General features: G+C 46.2%; 2 protein-coding genes across 2 annotated transcripts in view; both read right to left on the bottom strand.

Moving 5' to 3' along the window:
- Positions 1–20,097, bottom strand: part of LOC134585967 (olfactory receptor 6N1-like) — a 137,657-nt gene that overhangs the window by 9,844 nt on the left and 107,716 nt on the right. The gene's annotated exons all lie outside the window — the stretch shown is intronic.
- SLCO2B1 (solute carrier organic anion transporter family member 2B1) overlaps positions 1–20,097 on the bottom strand; it is a 136,569-nt gene that overhangs the window by 112,301 nt on the left and 4,171 nt on the right. The window contains exon 2 of the mRNA XM_063432359.1: positions 2,082–2,238. The gene's annotated coding sequence lies outside the window, so the exon portion shown is untranslated. The remainder of the gene's footprint in view (positions 1–2,081; positions 2,239–20,097) is intronic.

The following is a 20,097-nucleotide window of genomic DNA, read 5'->3' as shown; positions in this document are numbered from 1 at the left end:
GGCCCAGACAAACTGCTGGCTTTGTAATAACACCATCCATTTTATTATGTTTAATTCTGCAATAACGTCACTAAGGGAAGAATTGCAGGGATTCAAAATGATTTTCAAATGAAAGGCCAAAGCAGAGCAGACTGGGAGAATTTTTGCAGTAGGGCTAGTTTGACCTTTAAAATGTTAAATTCGCTTGGAATTCCCTGCAATTCTCACATTTCTGAATAACCCAGTAAATAATGAATTCCTTTAAAGGACCACTCTAGTGCCAGGAAAGCATACTCATTTTCCTGGCACTAGAGTGCCCTGAGGGTGCCCCCACCCTCAGGGACCCCCTCCCGCCCGGCTCTGGAAAGGGGAAAGGGGATAAATCTTACCTTTTACCGGCGCTGGGCGGAGAGATCTCCTGCTCTCCTCCTCCGATCCTCCTCTTCTCCTCCCCGTCGGCTGAATGCGCACGCGCGCAAGAGCTGCGCGCGCATTCAGCCGGTTACATAGGAAAGCATTCATAATGCTTTCCTATGGACGCTGGCGTGCTCTCACTGTGAAAATCACAGTGAGAAGCACGCAAGCACCTCTAGCGGCTGTCAATGAGACAGCCACTAGAGGACATAGGGGGAAGGCTTAACCCATTCATAAACATAGCAGTTTCTCTGAAACTGCTATGTTTATGAAAAAATGGGTTAACCCTAGAAGGACCTGGCACCCAGACCACCTCATTAAGCTGAAGTGGTCTGGGTGCCTAGAGTGGTCCTTTAAACTAATCAACAAGATACCCGGGCTTTTTTTAAAAAACTTTTTTCAACTTTTTTCATCTTTTCGGCTAGGTTGGCCCAAATGTTGCAATTGTGTTGCCAATGAAATATAAGTCACAGTTTAGTGAAAAACTAAACCTATTAATATGTCCACTTGTTAACCCCTTCATTACCACGCTTTTTTGCAGTTGGGAAAAAACACAAGAAAAAACTACCGCAATTATTTTTTTTTAAAACAAATCACGCATGGTTCTCACATGACATTTGGTTAAAATCGCTGGGTGTCAGGTCACCCACTAAACCAGGAACTCATTAGGGAATTGTATATACATTATTCAGAAGCACTCAGGTGTATTACATATCACAAAGTAGAGAAAACTGGTTACTTTGATTTCATTAACAATTTTTTTTTAGATTTTTAGTGTCAGGTCAGTCATTCCCATTTCTATAAACTATTTACAGGCAGCTATTAAGATTCCCATTAACCAAAACTCCATTGCTATCCTCATCATTAAAACAAAGATTTCTAACAAATGGATCCAAAACTTATAAAGATGAAACAGATAATTTATTGGAGAGATATGTGTTTCGCTGAATATCGAAATGTGATTCGTAAATAGCTATACCCACTTGCATAAATGTTTGATTGTGTTTCGAAATAGTAAAAAAAGTGCACATTCCTTCCCCGTTTTTCTTAGTCGATTTCCATTTTTTGTAATTTGTCCTTTTGTAATTTGTTTTCCATGCATATCATATTATACTATTTTATTTGTTTACTCTATGCTTTGCTTTGTAAAATAAATATTATAATTGAAAAAGTATTTGAAAACAATGTTATTTGTTACATTTTATTTCACACTGTCTTGGCCAGTTTTGACGTTTTTCATTATTGTTTTATTATTATTATTATTATTATTAGTTTTACAGGGCACGTCAATATATTCTCTTTTATTCCAGTATTTAAAACATCTAAAACCGATTTTGATCCACGATAGCTCTGGAGGCTCTTTTCCTTTTGCCCATGTCTAAAAGCACCAAGGAAGCTACAAACAAGAACAATTCTTCATCAAAGTGATGCAACATACAGGAACATTTCTTTAGATACCACCATAACTACCCCACTACTCAAATTCAACCCCAATAAAGCCTATGGCCTATTAAACATTGGATTTAGATACGTCACTAATTATAATTAATCGTATCTGATAGTAATTGATTTGTGTGTGTTTATAGGACAAATCTATTTACCAGTAACACAATACATTGTGATAGTGACTGCAGTTGAGACCACTGTTTTTCACATTGTCAATTGGATGAAGATTAAGAAAAACTCACCTGTGTATTCCTATGATGCCCTCAAATCTGACAGGAAAGGGCTGTTAAAGGGTTCTGAGAGGACACACTGTTACTGAATAACTCTGGGTCATCTTCCACCCACAGATTGCTGATTTCAATACAGCTGCACATAGAGGGTTTGTTTCCTGCGTTCTTCCTGAACAAAATGATATGAATCAATCAATTACACTATCTCACAGACACAAAAAGCAAGTTCTACATATATACAATAATAATAATATGCAGCACTAAACGAGCATTTATGGCTTTCATTTGTCATCTATGTGTAACCCCCAAGGTTTCTTAAAGGGACAAGCTGCCGTGTCTTCCAGCGCCACGCGGGGCTCGTAGCATCTGGCCCCGCCTCCGATTCAGCTGCTTGGTTGACATAATCAGAATTGATGATCTCAGCTAACCACAATGCTTTCCCACAGGAAAGCATTGGATTGGCGGAGGCAATCAATTCTGATGATCTCAGCCGAGGGGGTGGGGCGGTGGATAGTGTCAAACCCTGCCCTGACCAATCAGCATCTGAATCATTGAATCAATGCATCTCTATGGGAAAAATTCAGCATCTCCATGCAGAACGTAGAGATGCTGACTGTCATTGCTGCACACTGGGCCAAGCTGTAGTTGCTCTGGTGACAATAGTGTCCCTTTAAATATATAATATGTGAATATATACCATATATCTCCTGCCTTTAGGAGTCTTCTCCCTTGGGTCCAGTTGCTTTGATGTTGTTCCTGCTCCTCTCTCCTCCCTCGCACTGTTTATTGATTGACGTCACATTCCGGCGCCCGGCATCATCACATGTGCGTGAGGAAGCAGAAAGGAGCAGGAAGATCCTCAAAGCTGAGAGAACTCCCTTGCCGTCTGCTGCCTCCCTCTCCCCCACGGCACGTTATATATAGGCCCCACCTGCCCTGTGGGGTAAGCAGGTGCCTGCTCTGCATTTCTGAATAGGCGCTACTCTGGGGGCACCTTCATCGCGCCTGAACCTCTGCACATGTCTGCTTTTAGTGGCACCCATAAGTGACATGCGGGGGCAGCAAAATGCCGCCCCTGTCCAAGTGCCCCCTGAGGCCATTGCCCCATACCATCCTATGGACAGGCCGGCCCTGCCCACATATGTTAATTTTGGAATATTAAGACATTCCTCAACATAACTTGCAACATTTCATATTGCCACTTGAAGGACACTTTAGAGGGTTTTGCTGGCTTTGTAGTTTGTGGTGTAAATACTCTGGAACATTTTAGGTAACCTCATGACCATTTACAGGACTGAACAAGAACCAACGTATTTTATTTACACAAATTGAATATTAGTTGGGTTCTTGGTCAAAAATGAGAAATGTCCTTGTGACTCCATATATTTAAACCTTAAAAGTATCCCTGATCATATATATAAAGAAGTTACGAAAGGGCTATTGTTCTGGATTACAGTGCTAACAATTATTTGTGGTTCCTCTTTCTTTTGTAGGTGCTGGTGTCCATTGTGAGGATGGGCAGATAGAGAAATACACATACAAAGGTTTTTCTGTGCTAGATCCAGCTCACATGATCTAAAAACAAAGAAGCACACTTGGGTGTCAGGTAAATTTATAAGGTTTATTGTGGCTCAATTACTGTTCCGACCTTTTACATACAGACTTTGATGACGATCATGTTTGGAAAGCTTTATAAAAAACAAATTGTCTGTTGGTTGCGATAAGCAAGAGATGACTTGCCTTTAGACTGTTTTTCGCAGCCAGCCTGCCACACACCTATAATATAGAGGGGATTTCCAGAGATAATTACAACCATAAAACATATTATTAAAAAAATCTGAAAGTCAAATAGGACCATAAAAATCAATAAGAACATATGGGGTTCGCCACGGCACATTTTATGGAAGAATCATCTGCTTTGAAGAAAAACGTTCTCACATCAATACCAGATTACCCGAAGGACTCTCAAGCGGTATTTTACAGAAATGAAAATATTTTCTCCACTTCTTCAGTTCTGGAACAGGGCATCATACCCTAACACAACATTTACATTACCTATAATTAGGTAAATTAACGATATAATTAGCTGCAAATTGCTATTGTGTTTGGCAGTATTCTAAGTAGTGGTGTCCAAAAACAGCTAGAGAAGCAAGGTTTTAAAATCCTAATTTATAATATGGATAAACCAAAATTAGCTAAAGTGTTCAAAGTTCTGAGTGCAGTTTAAAAGATATCACTAAACATATCTACATAATGTAATTGATTGAACATTACAATCATTACAATAACAATCCCTAACAAAATGTCAACATTGTGTAGAAACAAACATATTTAATCCGGCTACTCCACATTGGCCGGACCAGGGCATAAATAAGAATCACAGGGCCCCGGTGCAAGAATGAGAGAAGGGTCCCACTTACGCCCTCACTGAGACACAAAGACTGACATGCACAGTCACTGACATGACACACAGTCATTCACAGACACAGACATTCTCACTGACAAACACACACTTACTGACAGAAACACACTCTCAGATATATATCCATTGGCATACACTCTTTCACTGACAAACACACACTTACTGACAGAAACACACTCTCAGATATACATTCATTGGCATACACACTCTCACTGACAAACACACACTTACTGACAGAAACACACTCTCAGATATACATCCATTGGCATACATACTCTCACTGACAAACACACACTTACTGACAGAAACACACTCTGATAAATACATTCATTGGCATACACACTCTCACTGACAGACACAAATTATCACACGCAGTCACTGACAGACAGACTGACATACACACACTCCTTAGGGTGCTGCGGAAAACCTTTGGTTTCAGTCCTCATTTTTACATTTTAATACCACCATATAGATTGTTAGCCACCTTTTTTTTTTTAAATATATGTATTGTTTATTACTTATGGTTTGTTGTTATGTTATTTACTTGATGGTCACTTGACTATGATGTCATGTGACCGTTATTTTTGAATGTGTACTCAGCTATTTAAACAGTGAAGGTTTTTTTGCCTGTAAGAAGACACCTTCTCAAAATGATTTTATCAAAGTGTATGTACAGTTTATATTAAAGCTAAGTGTTTATCCTGCTCCTAGATGCCCTCTCATCTACAAATACTCTACATTGACCACATCCATGATGTGCATACTATCCACTAAAGCCTTATGGATTGAGCAATACTCAAATTGTTCAGACAAATGTAGGTAGCACTCTGTTATACACCTCACGGCTGTTTTCTACTAGATTTTGTGTTTTGTATTCGCACATACTGCTGATTACACTTGGCTGAACGTTCCCATTACATGTTCTGCTGAGGATTCATACCAAGTATTAGAAAGCATCTGTATACCCCACAATGCTTTCCTATGGACGCTGGCATCTTCTCACTGTGATTTTCACAGTGAGAAGCGCGGAAGCCCTCTAGCGGCTGTCAATGAGACAGCCACCAGAGGCTGGATTAACCCCATTATAAACATAGCTGGACCTGGCACCCAGACCACTTCAGTAAGCTGAAGTGGTCTGGGTGCCTATAGTGGTCCTTTAACACGATATGGCCATATGGTGGAACTGAATTCACATATTTATTTGCTAAAATAGAGGATTTTAAGTAGCCCTGTATAATGAAAACTAAAAAAAAAGGAACAGTATGTATTAATAGGCTTTAGACATCAGGCATCGTGACAAAGTAACAAAATAGAATTTTATGAACGCAAACATCTAAGACTGTTTTGTGCTGGACAGATGTCTCTGTTTAACTTGAACATTCTACAAAAAACATTACCTCACAGAGTAAAGAACACAATGAGACAGACACAGATTTCAGAAAGTATGATGGCATGTTGTTTTTTTAACTGCGCCCGTTCCTTCTACTAACTATATTTAGTAATCAGTAAGTCATTGGAACTAAAACTGACAAATTATTGTAGTAAAATAAAGTATCATAAATAAGGCCTCAGTAATATAGAAATGAATACTAGGATAGATTATTAGATGAAGAATCATTTTCCAGAGTAGCAGATACCTAGAGGGCTATTACATGTATCTACTACCCAGGAAAAGTATTCTTGTAATAGTAATAATAGCAGTAATGGCTAGTAGGGATATAGGAAGGGAAGTAGATACTTGGAATAGCCTTCCAGCGGCAGCAGTAACAGTGATATAGAAAGGGTAGTAGATACCTGGAATAGCCTCCCAGTGGGAGTAGTAACAGTGATATAGAAAGGGTAGTAGATACCTGGAATAGCCTTCCAGTGGGAGCAGTAACAGTGATATAGAAAGGGTAGTAGATACTTGGAATAGCCTTCCAGTGGGAGCAGTAACAGTGATATAGAAAGGGTAGTAGATACCTGGAATAGACTTCCAGTGGGAGCAGTAACAGTGATATAGAAAGGGTAGTAGATACTTGGAATAGCCTTCTAGTGGGAGCAGTAACAGTGATATAGAAAGGGTAGTAGATACCTGGAATAGCCTTCCAGTGGGGGCAGTAACAGTGATATAGAAAGGGTAGTAGATACATGGAATAGCCTTCCAGTGGGAGCAGTAACAGTGATATAGAAAGGGTAGTAGATACTTGGAATAGCCTTCCAGTGGGAGCAGTAACAGTGATATAGAAAGGGTAGTAGATACCTGGAATAGCCTTCCAGTGGGAGCAGTAACAGTGATATAGAAAGGGTAGTAGATACTTGGAATAGCCTTCTAGTGGGAGCAGTAACAGTGATATAGAAAGGGTAGTAGATACCTGGAATAGCCTTCCAGTGGGGGCAGTAACAGTGATATAGAAAGGGTAGTAGATACATGGAATAGCCTTCCAGTGGGAGCAGTAACAGTGATATAGAAAGGGTAGTAGATACTTGGAATAGCCTTCCAGTGGGAGCAGTAACAGTGATATAGAAAGGGTAGTAGATACTTGGAATAGCCTTCCAGTGGGAGCGGTAACAGTGATATAGAAAGGGTAGTAGATACCTGGAATAGCCTTCCAGTGGAGCAGTAAAAGTGATATAGAAAGGGTAGTAGATACATGGAATAGCCTTCCAGTGGGAGTTGTAACAGTGATATAGAAAGGGTAGTAGATACCTGGAATAGCCTTCCAGTGGAGCAGTAACAGTGATATAGAAAGGGTAGTATATACCTGGAATAGCCTTCCAGTGGGAGCAGTAACAGTGATATAGAAAGGGTAGTAGATACCAGTGGCGTACATACCAGGGTCGCAGGGGTCGCGGTTGCGACCGGGCCCGGCCCACCAGGGGGCCCGGCCGCCCCTGCGATCCGGTATGTACGCACTGGGCCAGCCTCTTCTCCTGGGGGGCCCAAGAGCCGGCCAACTCCGGGTCCCCCGAGGCTGGCCCTGCTTTCACCCCACGGCCGATCCTGCAGGCGCGCGAGGGAGCACTCTCCCCTGAGTGCTTCCTCTTCAGCTCCCTCGCGCACCGCACTGAAACCGGAGCCGGAAGATGACGTCATCTTCCGGCGCCGGCATCCCTACGCGGCGCGCGAGGGAGCTGAAGAGGAAGCACTCAGGGGAGAGTGCTCCCTCGCGCGCCGCGTAGGGATGCCGGCGCCGGAAGATGACGTCATCTTCCGGCTCCGGTTTCAGTGCGGTGCGCGAGGGAGCTGAAGAGGAAGCACTCAGGGGAGAGTGCTCCCTTGCGCGCCAGCCAGCCTGACTGCCCGCCGGGTGACGGCCCCCCCAGAAGCCCAGCAGCACCACTGGACCCCAGGGAATCCCCTCAGCACTCCAAAAGGTAAGAAGGCTGGGGGGATTAAATTAAAAAAAAAACATGTGTGTGTGTGAGTGTTAGTGTGTGATAGTGTGTTTGTGTGTGTTAGTGTGTGTGTGAGTGTTAGTGTTTGTGTGTGTTAGTGTGTGTGTGTGATAGTGTGTGTTTGTGTGTGATAGTGTGTGTGTGATAGTGTGTGTTTGTGTGTGTTAGATAGTGTGTTTGTGTGTGTGTTTGTGTGTGTGTGAGTGTTAGTGTTTGTGTGATAGTGAGTGTTAGTGTGATAGTGTGTGTTAGTGTGTGTGAGTGTTAGTGTGTGTTAGTGTGTGTGAGTGTTAGTGTGTGTTTGGGTGTGTTAGTGTGTGTGAGTGTTAGTGTGAGTGTTGGTGTGTGTGTTAGAGTGTGTGTGTCTGCTAGTGAGTGTCAGTGAGTGTGTCTGTAGAGTGTGTGTCAGTGAGTGTGTTACTGTGTGTGTCTCTTACTGAGTGTGTTTGTGTGTGTGTGTTAGTGAGTCTGTTTGATGTCTGTTAGTGAGTGTTTGTCAGTGAGAGTGTATGTTTTTAAGTGAGTGTGTATGTATGTCTGTTGCTGAGTGTGTCTCTGTCAGTAAATGTGTGTGTCTGTTAGCTAGTGTGTATGCGTCTGTTCGTGAGAGTGTGTGTGTGTCTTCAGCACTTACCTTTCTCCAGCGCCGGACTCCCATGGCGCTGGGGATCCCTCCGTCTCTCAGCTCCGAACTGCGCATGCGCGGCAAGAGCCGCACACGCATTCAAACCGCCCATAGGAAAGCATTACTCAATGCTTTCCTATGGACGTTCAGTGTCTTAGAATCGCGGAAGCGCCTCTAGCAGCTGTCAGTGAGACAGTCACTAGAGGCTGGATTAACCCTCAGTGAAACATAGCAGTTTCTCTGAAACTGCTATGTTTTCAGCTGCAGGGTTAAAACTAGATGGACCTGACACCCAGACCACTTCATTGAGCTGATGTGATCTGGGTGTCTGTAGTGGTCCTTTAAGTGTGTGTGCAGCTGCATGCACTGGCGTACATACCGCGGTCGCAGGGGTCGCAGCACTGCGACCAGGTGCCCGCCGCCAGAGTAAGCACGGGGGATAGGGGGCCCATGGATCAATTTTCGCACCGGGGCCCCATGGGTCATGTGTACGCCACTGGTAGATACATAGAATAGCCTTCCAGAGGAGCAGTAACAGTGATATAGAAAGGGTAGTAGATACATGGAATAGCCTTCCAGTGGGAGCAGTAACAGTGATATAGAAAGGGTAGTAGATACATGGAATAGCCCAGTGGGAGCAGTAACAGTGATATAGAAAGGGTAGTAGATACATGGAATAGCCTTCCAGTGGGAGCCGTAACAGTGATATAGAAAGGGTAGTAGATACCTGGAATAGCCTTCCAGTGGAGCAGTAACAGTGATATAGAAAGGGTAGTAGATACATGGAATAGCCTTCCAGTGGGAGTTGTAAAAGTGATATAGAAAGGGTAGTAGATACCTGGAATAGCCTTCCAGTGGAGCAGTAACAGTGATATAGAAAGGGTAGTAGATACCTGGAATAGCCTTCCAGTGGGAGCAGTAACAGTGATATAGAAAGGGTAGTAGATACATAGAATAGCCTTCCAGCGGAGCAGTAACAGTGATATAGAAAGGGTAGTAGATACCTGTAATAGCCTCCCAGTGAGAGCAGTAACAGTGATATAGAAAGGGTAGTAGATACATAGAATAGCCTTCCAGTGGAGCAGTAACAGTGATATAGAAAGGGTAGTAGATACATGGAATAGCCTTCCAGTGGAGCAGTAACAGTGATATAGAAAGGGTAGTAGATACCTGGACTAGCCTTCCAGTGGAAGCAGTGAAGGCTAACCGTGATATAGAAAGGGTAGTAGATACCTGGAATAGCCTTCCAGTGGAAGCAGTAAAGGCTAACTGTGATATAGAAAGGGTAGTCGATACCTGGAATGGTCTTCCAGTGGGAGCAGTAAAGAATAACAAGGACATGGAGTTGTATGTATCTGGATTAGTCTTTTAGAGGTACAGTATATACAAATATACTTCAAAAAAACAAAAACTGAAAAAAAATTGTATACATGCTTGATAAGACAGTTTTGCTCTCTCAGTAAAGTAAGAATATAGAAAATGAACACACCAATATATATCGCTTTAAGGTACCCCTCCTCTCTTAATTATATAGAATTAAAACAAAAATAAGTTGACAACCACATAATATCACACCATAAGAGAAAAATAAATACATGTCATTAAAGACTTTGAAACTATATCAATCTAGGCATCGGGGTCTCTGTGTTTGAACTTGTTAAGACCATAAAATGCAATTTATAAAATGAAGACCCTGAAAAGGACTCTATCGTCATTCAGACCAGCTCATCTCAATAAAGTGTTCTGGGTGTAGTGGACATGTTCGTTTTACATTGCCATTTAGTAGAACGCGTTAAATACACCTCTGGTTGCTGTCTTCATGCTCCAGAACTGAGTTAAACAGTTAGCAGCTGTTAGCAGAATTTAATTGTAGGAATGTGGCTTTTGGCTGCTCATGCATACCCTGTCTATGAGAAGCAATGGATTGGAGCAGATCACAGGTCAAGCCAGCTTGGATACTGACATCACCGGAGGTGGAGCGCACAGCGCTGGATGTGAGGTGAGTAGGCTTTTATTAAATTTAAAAGGTAGGTGGACATAGTGAGGTAAAAGATGGCTACCTAGAGTCTCCAAATAAAGATTGCTATTTTTGGGACTATAGGTTCTCCATAAGTGATCTGTGGATAACATTTGGAGAACCTCCGCTATCGCCCCGCGCGCTTCGCCTGGAGACTTGGAGAGTATATTTATTTTTAGGTATATATCTCATTTATACAGACTGCTGCTTCTCTCCTATCTTATCATTATTTTCATTTTTTTTTCCAAACTTACTGGGTGGCAAAGAAGGGAGAAGATGTTTATATATTATTTAATTAGAAATTAGCTTTGCCTCATTTGAACAGTCAGCTTCATTGAACTCTGGATGGGACTGTAATGCTACACGCTTGTCTTTAGTCTGCGCAATTGATTCATTTTTCTGCTATTTTGCACGTACCCATAGATCTAATCCCAAATCCTATAACAAGGCCATATTTAGACTACATTCCTTTGGATTTGTTTAATCATTTTCTACCATACAAACTATCGGTTTGGTATCAGGTGAAAGCCGTTCCTTTAGTTTGTCACAGAATGTACCCCGCAGTCAGTCAGTATTATCACATGACATGCGCACAGTCGATTATTCGGCAGGTGCGCTGTTTACCCCAACCCCCCAATAACTTACAGACACCGTATTTCTGTTGGAATAAAAAAGTCCACAGCTTTATTTATTATTATAAACAAGGTAACAAATTGGGGTCATTGCCACAAAAGTAAATATACCTCCACCCCCCCCCCGTACATAAATTACCCCCGGCAATGACCCCGCCAATAACAATAAATAACATTATAAATAACAAATAACACATAACACATGGCCTACCAAAGAGGCCCCATATCCATAACTTTTTAAACTGTAGGGGTGTACCGAGACCCCCCTACACCACCTGGTTCGGAGCCACCGATGAGCTCGAACCCACAAACCATTTCACACTCCAGTTTAATCCAGCCTAACCAATTTATACTCCTCCTACCTTCCAATTACCCAAGCCCTATCCCGCCGCTGTGACCAAACGGGAACTCCAAAACAACAGGGAGGGTGGGAGGGACAATTACCAGGCAAGTGTCAGTTTAGTTAAAATGTCCCTTAGTCATAAAATGGCCGCTTAATATACTCCTATAGTTCAGCCCCCATTTACCAATAACCACACCCCTTTAACTGGTTACTCCCCTGCCTACTCCTGGCTCTGTCAAGGCCCACTCCCCTGACTGCGCTGTTCCATGGGCTACATGACATGCGCACAGTCGATTATTCGGCAGGTGCGCTGTTTACCCCAACCCCCCAATAACTTACAGACACCGTATTTCTGTTGGAATAAAAAAGTCCACAGCTTTATTTATTATTATAAACAAGGTAACAAATTGGGGTCATTGCCACAAAAGTAAATATACCTCCACCCCCCACCGTACATAAATTACCCCCGGCAATGACCCCGCCAATAACAATAAATAACATTATAAATAACAAATAACACATAACACATGGCCTACCAAAGAGGCCCCATATCCATAACTTTTTAAACTGTAGGGGTGTACCGAGACCCCCCTACACCACCTGGTTCGGAGCCACCGATGAGCTCGAACCCACAAACCATTTCACACTCCAGTTTAATCCAGCCTAACCAATTTATACTCCTCCTACCTTCCAATTACCCAAGCCCTATCCCGCCATAGCAAGAGACTTGAACCCTTAATGTCTCGAGCGACCCCCACCACACATAAATAGGGCTTTGGAAATACCCTCCTGGAAACCTAAATTTAATAGATCGCACCCCACATCAGACAGGTGCACACCATCCCGCCTAAAATAACCGGGCAACCCGCCCTCCAATTCAAAGTGCCTCACTGGGACCCCCCCTATTCTCCTAATAAAGACAGACATGGCCTTATTTACTTTACCACGGCAACGTGCCACAGCCGCCGGGTCCCTGGCATGCCTCCAGTTCAACCGCGGCACCATTTCAGACCACACTATTGTAACTCCTGGGACCAGAGCCCTCACCCTATCCAGGTCCCTCTTCATTCTCCTGACCAACACCTTCTGGGGGACCAAACCTAAGTCATTGCCCCCACCGTGAATCAACAGTATATCTGGGGCAAACCCCCTGGACAACATCCCAAAAATTTCACCACTTATACTCTGCCAGCTGAAACCCCGAAAACCAAACCACCGAAGGTCCACTGTGTCCAGAAGAAAACCCAGTTGTGTGCCTTGTCTCCGAACTGCGGCCCTCTTCTCCGCCCAGTAGACAAACGAGTGACCCACCAGCCAAGCGACCAAGCCTGAAAGGAAACAAATTCAGTTAACCGGCAGAGCACCCTTTACCCACATCCACAACATTCCATTCACACCAACCTTTCCGGCCTTACATATGCACGGAACGTGATGGATTCCCATCTCCCAATCTGCTTTATCCGCTCCTCCCCCAGCCCGAGACGCGCCGCCTCAGTCGCAGCCCCGATACGGAAGGAGTGCGTACCAAATTGTCCGGGCTGCAAGCCCAATCTCGTCAACCCCATGCGGAAGACTCGCAAGAACTGAAAGCGCGACAGCGCCTTCCCATCCTCGTGAATCAGGAAGCAACCACCAACCTTCGGGCGAACCCGTAAAAACACGTCCCCACACGCTACCGGGCACACCGGGGACCCTGGTAGCGAGGACAGGACAACATTCTTACCCTTTCCGAAGACGTCCGTCTTCGAGCGCCGGAGCCAAATCACGACCTTGTCCTGTTCTATAGCCACATCCTCATACCGGAGGCCCGATGCCCCCGACCTATTGGCGCTCACCAATTCGCCAATACGAAAAGCCCCAAAGAAAGCCCACACGAAAGCCACAGAGAACAAAGTTACCTCAAATGCCGAACTACACACTTCGTTCAACAACCCCACCAACCCTTGAAGGGTGGCAAAGGACACAGGCCTCCTCGTATCCACAGACCTCCTGCCCTTCTTGAAACCCTTTAAAGTTTGCTTCACCAAGAAATGTTTCATCAAGTCTTCCCACCCGTTAAACTTGAACAGGAAGGCTAACGCAGACATGTAGCGCTCCACCCTAGAAGGGGACGACCCACCTGCCACCAACCTGCAAAGAAGCCACAACAGCGTGTCCAACCTACCGGCTGCAGAATCGCCTGCTCCCGCCTGGGACAACATTTCCTCCCATTCACACCAAACCTTAGTATAAGCGGTCCAAGTCCCCGGCGCCAGTGAGCTCCTTATGTATCGCCCAAGCACAACATCCCGAGCCGCCACATCTCCTCCGGGCACGCCTGCCCTGTCGCTTGCGCGTCCGGCGCTGCTTCCCGGAACCGCACCCACTGTGAACGAGACAGAGCGTCAGCGACCACATTCAGCAGGCCCGGCACGTGCCGTGCCCGGAAGACAATGTTCCAAGACATACACAAGAGCACTAGCTGCCGCAACAACCTAACCACTGGCAGGGACGAAGCCGATAGACTGTTAATTACCTGTACCACTGCCATATTATCAGAGTGGAAGATAACTTTCTTGTCCCTGAGCTCCTCGCCCCATAGTGACACCGCTACCACAACTGGAAAAAGCTCCAAAAAGGCGAGGTTCCGAATCAAGGGGCTCTCGGACCAAGCCTCAGGCCAAACCTCGGCACACCACTTGCCCCCAAGGTAAGCCCCAAAGCCAACGCTCCCCGAGGCGTCCGTAAACAGCCCGGCGTCGCCAGATGCCTTCATCGCATCCCTGAAAAACACCCGTCCATTAAACTCAGTGAGGAAGCGGTCCCATATGTCCAAGTCCTCTCTCATACCAACCGACACCCTGATGTAATGACTCGGCAGACGGACACCACAGGTAGCCCTAGCCAGCAGTCTACAAAAAACTCTACCCATAGGGATCACCTTACAAGCGAAATTAAGGCTGCCGAGCAAGGACTGCAGTCCCCGAAGCGTAACTTTCCTAGCGCCCTTTATCGCGTGCACCTGCTGGCGGAGCACCCTCAACTTCTCCTCCGGCAGCCTACATTCCCCCACGACCGAGTCGATTTCCAGCCCTAAAAAACTCAGACACTCGGTCGGGCCCACTGTCTTGTCCTCAGCCAGAGGAATCCCAAACTGTTGGGCTAACCTCTGGAACACCCGCAGTATTTGGGCACATCTGTCGGACCCAGCCGGGCCCACACACAGAAAGTCGTCCAGGTAATGGACCACCGTACCCCCGCCCGATTCCCTGCGCACTACCCACTCCAGGAACGTGCTAAACTTTTCGAAATACGCACATGAAATGGAGCAACCCATGGGTAGGCACAGGTCCACGAAAAACTTACCCTCAAAAAGGCACCCTAACAAATGGTGACAGTCTGGGTGGATAGGAAGGAGCCGGAATGCTACCTCCACATCCACCTTCGCCATCAAAGCCCCTCGCCCTGCTCTCCGAACCAACTCGACAGCATGGTCGAATGATGCATACGATACGGAGCACAGGGCCTCATCGATGTCATCATTTACTGACGCCCCTTTCGGGAATGATAAATGATGAATCAACCTAAACTTACCCGCCTCCTTCTTGGGGACTACCCCCAGCGGGGATACCCTCAAGTCAGGCAGCGGCGGAGCCTCAAACGGCCCAGCCATCCTACCCAGTTGCACCTCCTTCAGCAACTTGTCCCTCACAACTCCCGGGTGTTCACCCACCGACTTGAGGTTACTGCATAACCTCCCCACATCCCTACTCTGAAACGGTATTGAAAAACCCTCCGTAAAGCCTTGCCATAAGAATTCAGCGTCCTGACGGTTACCGTACTGTTTTAGCCACAGCAGCATCTCGCCTACTTTCACCGGGGTTGCCCCCCGCGGCAGCGGAGGGGGCCGACGCTCCAACGGCTCCCGCTCCTGGCGCAGACTTACCTCGCTTAAAACACCGGCTGGCTCCATGTGCACCCCCACAACCTGAGCACTCGTGCTTAAACCGGCACGACGTACCCCACTTACATTGGCCCTCGTTAAAGAGCCAACAGAAGCCTTTCTTTTGCCCGGCCGATGCAGGTCCCCCAGGGGCCACACCGGCCGTCCCTTGAAAGGGCGCAGCCTTTTGCGCCATCATGAGCCGCATCCAGAGGGGAAGGTCCATTTGATCCCACCGCATGCTGGGATTCGCCGCTAACCTCTGGCGAAATTGTTCGTCGTACCGCCACCAGGCGACCCCGCCATAGGTCCGGTACGCTTCCCCAATCCCATCTAGGTAGCAAAACAATTGGGAGCATTTATCCGGCGACTTTTCCCCTATCACGCTGGCCAGGATACAAAAGGCCCGTAGCCAGTTCCCAAACGTTTTAGGAATCTTCCGATACCTACGCTTTTTCTCCTCCTCCTCCTTCTTTGCGTCCTTCTTGTCCTCCTCTTTCATGTCTAAGAACTCCTCCAGCGGGAGCAAGGAAAAAACCTCCACAAACTCACCCTTCCAAATTTTCTCCTTGATGTCCATTTTCAGATGACAACCTAATGGGCCCGAAAAAGACACGTGCACGTTTTGCCGCGCAGCGTCGGTAATTTCGCCCCCAATACCTACCTTTTCCCCCGACTCCTTACTAGTTTCGGACACAGATAACCCCACTTCGCTATCCAGTGTTGGGCCCACGGCCCTACCTTGTAACCCCTGGCCTTTCTCACACGTCCACACTCTCCCAAACTGAGGTGAAGCCATTTCCCCACCCGCCCATGAATCTAAGAAAGATTTTAAGCAAGTCAATAGTGTTCCTGCGTGTGGTGTAACATTTGACTCACCGCCTGAGCCCGAAGCCGCAGAAGGCTGTGGGTTCGTTTCCCTTCCGTCCGCCATGCTTGGCTCCGGAGCATCCAATTGGCGCCGACTCCCGTCAGCCTGGCCCTGCCTCAGGACCGCGGGTGTAGTGCTGCGAGACCTGCAAGGAGAACGACACCTGGGTAGTGTGTCCACATGATCACATACCCGCCCAACCTCCTTATGTTCCTGCCTGTAGTTCCGCACCAGATCCCGTCTCCCTGCCTGGCCCTCCCGGCCGTAAGCGCTGCGCCGCTGACCTGGCGAGCTCCTGCCTGAAGACCCAGACGCACTGCGCCGCTGCCTCCACCTCCGTTCCCCTGAGGCCGATCTCCTCCTGCTAAACCTGCTTGCTGACCTGCTCCTCTCTCTACCCCTCCACCCGTCAGCCTGCCTCCTGTCATGCCTGGCACTGACGCCGCGCTGCTCCCTGCTGCGATGCGGCCTAGGGCTCCGCGAGAGACCCCTCGGTCCCCGGGAGCCGCCCCTGCGGCCCTCCCGCTCTCTCCCAGCCCGTCCTGTCTCCATGCCCTGAGCTGATTCCTGGGAGCTATCCCGACCCGCTGAACCTGGCCCCTTTTGGGCCGCCTTGCGAACTGGGGATTCCGCCTGTCTGTCCTGGCGTTTCCTGTCTGCTAAAGCCGCGGGCCCTGCCGGCCCCAATGTACCTGGCTGAGCGGACCCGCCGTCTGAGTCCCTTGTGAGGCACCTGGCCCCACTAGAGGCCGCCCCCGATGTGTCCCCTTGCCCAGGGGCTCCCCCTGCCATCAGGGGGACCGCCTGATCACTAGAGGCCTCCGCTCTGCCCCCCGCCCGCTGCCCAGCCCCAGCGCCATTCCCTGACTCACCGGGCCGCAACCGCTCACTGCTTCCACCCTCCGATTTGCTCTGGGTCCTGGCTCCAGCCGCAACCGTCCCGCCTGCCGCCTCCCGGCGGGGCGCACACCGCGTGGTAGGCCTCGGCCTAGCTGCTGCCCGCGCCCGGCCAGCACCGCGTCGAACCGACGATGCCGGCCGCGGTACCTCCACTCCGCTGGGGCCCGCTACCTCATCCAAGGCCCCAACAGACTCCGCTGACGGGCTCCTCCGTCTGCCGACTTCGGGCTCCATGCCTGGGCTCAGCCGCTGGGGCGGTCTCGCCCTCCTCATGGAACGCCGTGCCGCCGCCGCAGGGGTTGTAGGGGGGGGACCCTGAGCCCCCAGTTGCTCATGAAGCCAGGCCAGTCCTCTATCGCGCACAGCAGCTCTCACTCCCTCCAGGATTTCTTCCATCGATGCCATGATCTGCAAGACAAAGAAAAACCAACACAGACCTGCCAAAAACAATTACCAGGTAAGTGTCAGTTTAGTTAAAATGTCCCTTAGTCATAAAATGGCCGCTTAATATACTCCTATAGTCCAGCCCCCATTTACCAATAACCACACCCCTTTAACTGGTTACTCCCCTGCCTACTCCTGGCTCTGTCAAGGCCCACTCCCCTGACTGCGCTGTTCCATGGGCTACAGGATTCTTGGTGTCCTTGAGGGTTTGATAAGCAATATTAGAATGGGAGATAGATGAACTAATGCTTTAATGCTGAAACAAAAGAAATTCAACCTTTTCTGTAAAACAAACACATTGATTGTCCAAAAAAAACAAAAAAAACCTCTCTTTTGCCAAATATAACACCTTAAAGGTTTACACCAACCCTGCTAAAAAAAGAAATATGGACTTTATAAAAGCACTATAGTGCATAGCTAATAGGTCTCCCCTGTAAAAACCTTATAAGATGACCTTATTCCAGCATCGGGCACAGCTCCCAGCACTGTTCTTCCATGCCCTGTCATGGCAACAACCAATCATGAGCTTCTAATAGAGAAACATGTGATTGGACTGATTTTCCGGCTCAGGGTGAATACGCACGGATGGGAGTTGGGGGAAGAGGATGGGGGAGTATTTCTCCCAATTCAGGGAGGTGGGAGGGAGCGCCCACAGGTGTGAGAAGGGGAGAGCTATGTATCCCTTTTAGGCGCTCTACCTCCAAGGGAAAGGTTTTTACATCTCTCAGCAGATTTCCTGCGCACACTGATGACAGATGCAAAATATGCACAGAATTGACATTAGGCAGCCCAGACACAGTTTGTACATCCTAAGTCATGTGTGCTAGGGGTGGAACTAGCCCCTTTCACACAATTGAAATTAAGCCTGCATGTGCGATGTTTCAAGCTAAAACACTACACAAACATACTCCTACCACCATGACCACTTCAATTCGCTGAAGTGGTCATGGTTGTTAGAGTAACCTTTTCAGTATTCTATTCTATGTCTAGCCTGTGTTCTTTGTACTTCACATTATTTCAGTAATGCATTTTGCTCAAATAAAAGGGGTTGCAGCAACCAACTGACTGCCAAGAGGAAATTCGCTTGTTGTCTTATTAATTTGCGTTAATATCATGGATTTTCTTTAAACTTCTTCAACTTGAATCAACCAAATGAATCCGTCACCTCTGATGAAAGCTCGGGGGAACAAACAGAAGAAGAAGAAGAAGAAGAGGTGACAAAAAAAGTGTAGGTAGAGTCATCTCAAGATATTTTTTTCTTCTAAAGGCACGCGGATCCAAAATGGAGAAAGGCTTATTAAACTCAGAGGAAGAGTTTCTCTGAAGGTACGGTGGGATAAATACTGACACCTCAGATGAAGACAACACTACAAATGCCTTTAAAGCAGGAAATGGAATGAAGGATCTACTTGAAGTTGGTCATGGCCAATATTGTTCTGCTCTCGGAGGAGCTTCTTTTCCTCACAGTCCAAGTCGAGGTAATGCTTCTTTTTTCACATTCCAAATATATTTTGTTTGATTTGGTTCATCTATAGTACAGTGCTGCGGAAAATGTTGGCATTATAAAAAATCATTGTTATTGTAATTATAATAGCGATTGTTCAGCTGTCTGTGGATGTATGTAACACTGGCCTTCCTATCAAACATTCTTTGTGGTGTTGATGCATACCCTACAAGGATAACTAACAGCACCACTAACTGTAGATCATTGAACTTACTGTATTTAGTGCCTGTATATATATTTAATTTCCATTTCTCATTTAGTCAGACTTTTCTAACTCTACTCGTTTTTACTAATTCCATTCTATCTCCTGTTCTTTATCTAGACTTACCATATTGCAATCTGTTTATTATAAATCTATTCTTCCCACAGCGGTTTCCCTTCTGTTTTTCCTGTTTTCATAAACACAGTCGATGCTACTTACATTCCTAGGGACATTCCTAGGGAGCTATATATGAAGATATGTTTAACCTCACAGTGTGCTGCCCATTTATTACTTAAACATGATTCAATTTCCCAACGTAAACTGGATTCCTGCCAGCTATTATGGTTATTGTGATGGTATGCCATTCAATAAATACTTGCCATAAACAATCATTCTGCCTAACGTTGCTTTACTTCAGCAAGGAATAAATAGAATGATTTAGTTTGAAATATTGAAATTCCTACCAAACATAACAAATGACAAATTAAAAGCACTGTTTTTAGTTTATCCTGTTATTGTGGAACATAGAAAGGGGCATATTATGTCATCACCAATGACAAGCACGACCCCCGGCACTGATAATGTTACTATGATGCCCATCCAGAACATTCAGTTCTCTCGGATGGAGAAACTTGTCCTGTTTTTTTAGGGCATAACACAAACATGCACATTTTCTAGTGACTTGTCTCTGGTGTCTCTAATAGTGGGTACCATCAAACCTACCATACTATTTGCATTCTTGTCTCTTTTTTATTATTATTTTATTTA

Source organism: Pelobates fuscus, chromosome 1 (genome assembly GCF_036172605.1).
Source record: "Pelobates fuscus isolate aPelFus1 chromosome 1, aPelFus1.pri, whole genome shotgun sequence".
NCBI classification, from domain to species: domain Eukaryota; kingdom Metazoa; phylum Chordata; class Amphibia; order Anura; family Pelobatidae; genus Pelobates; species Pelobates fuscus.
The sequence above is the reverse complement of the archived record's forward strand: the minus strand, read 5'-3'. Positions and strand labels throughout refer to the sequence as shown.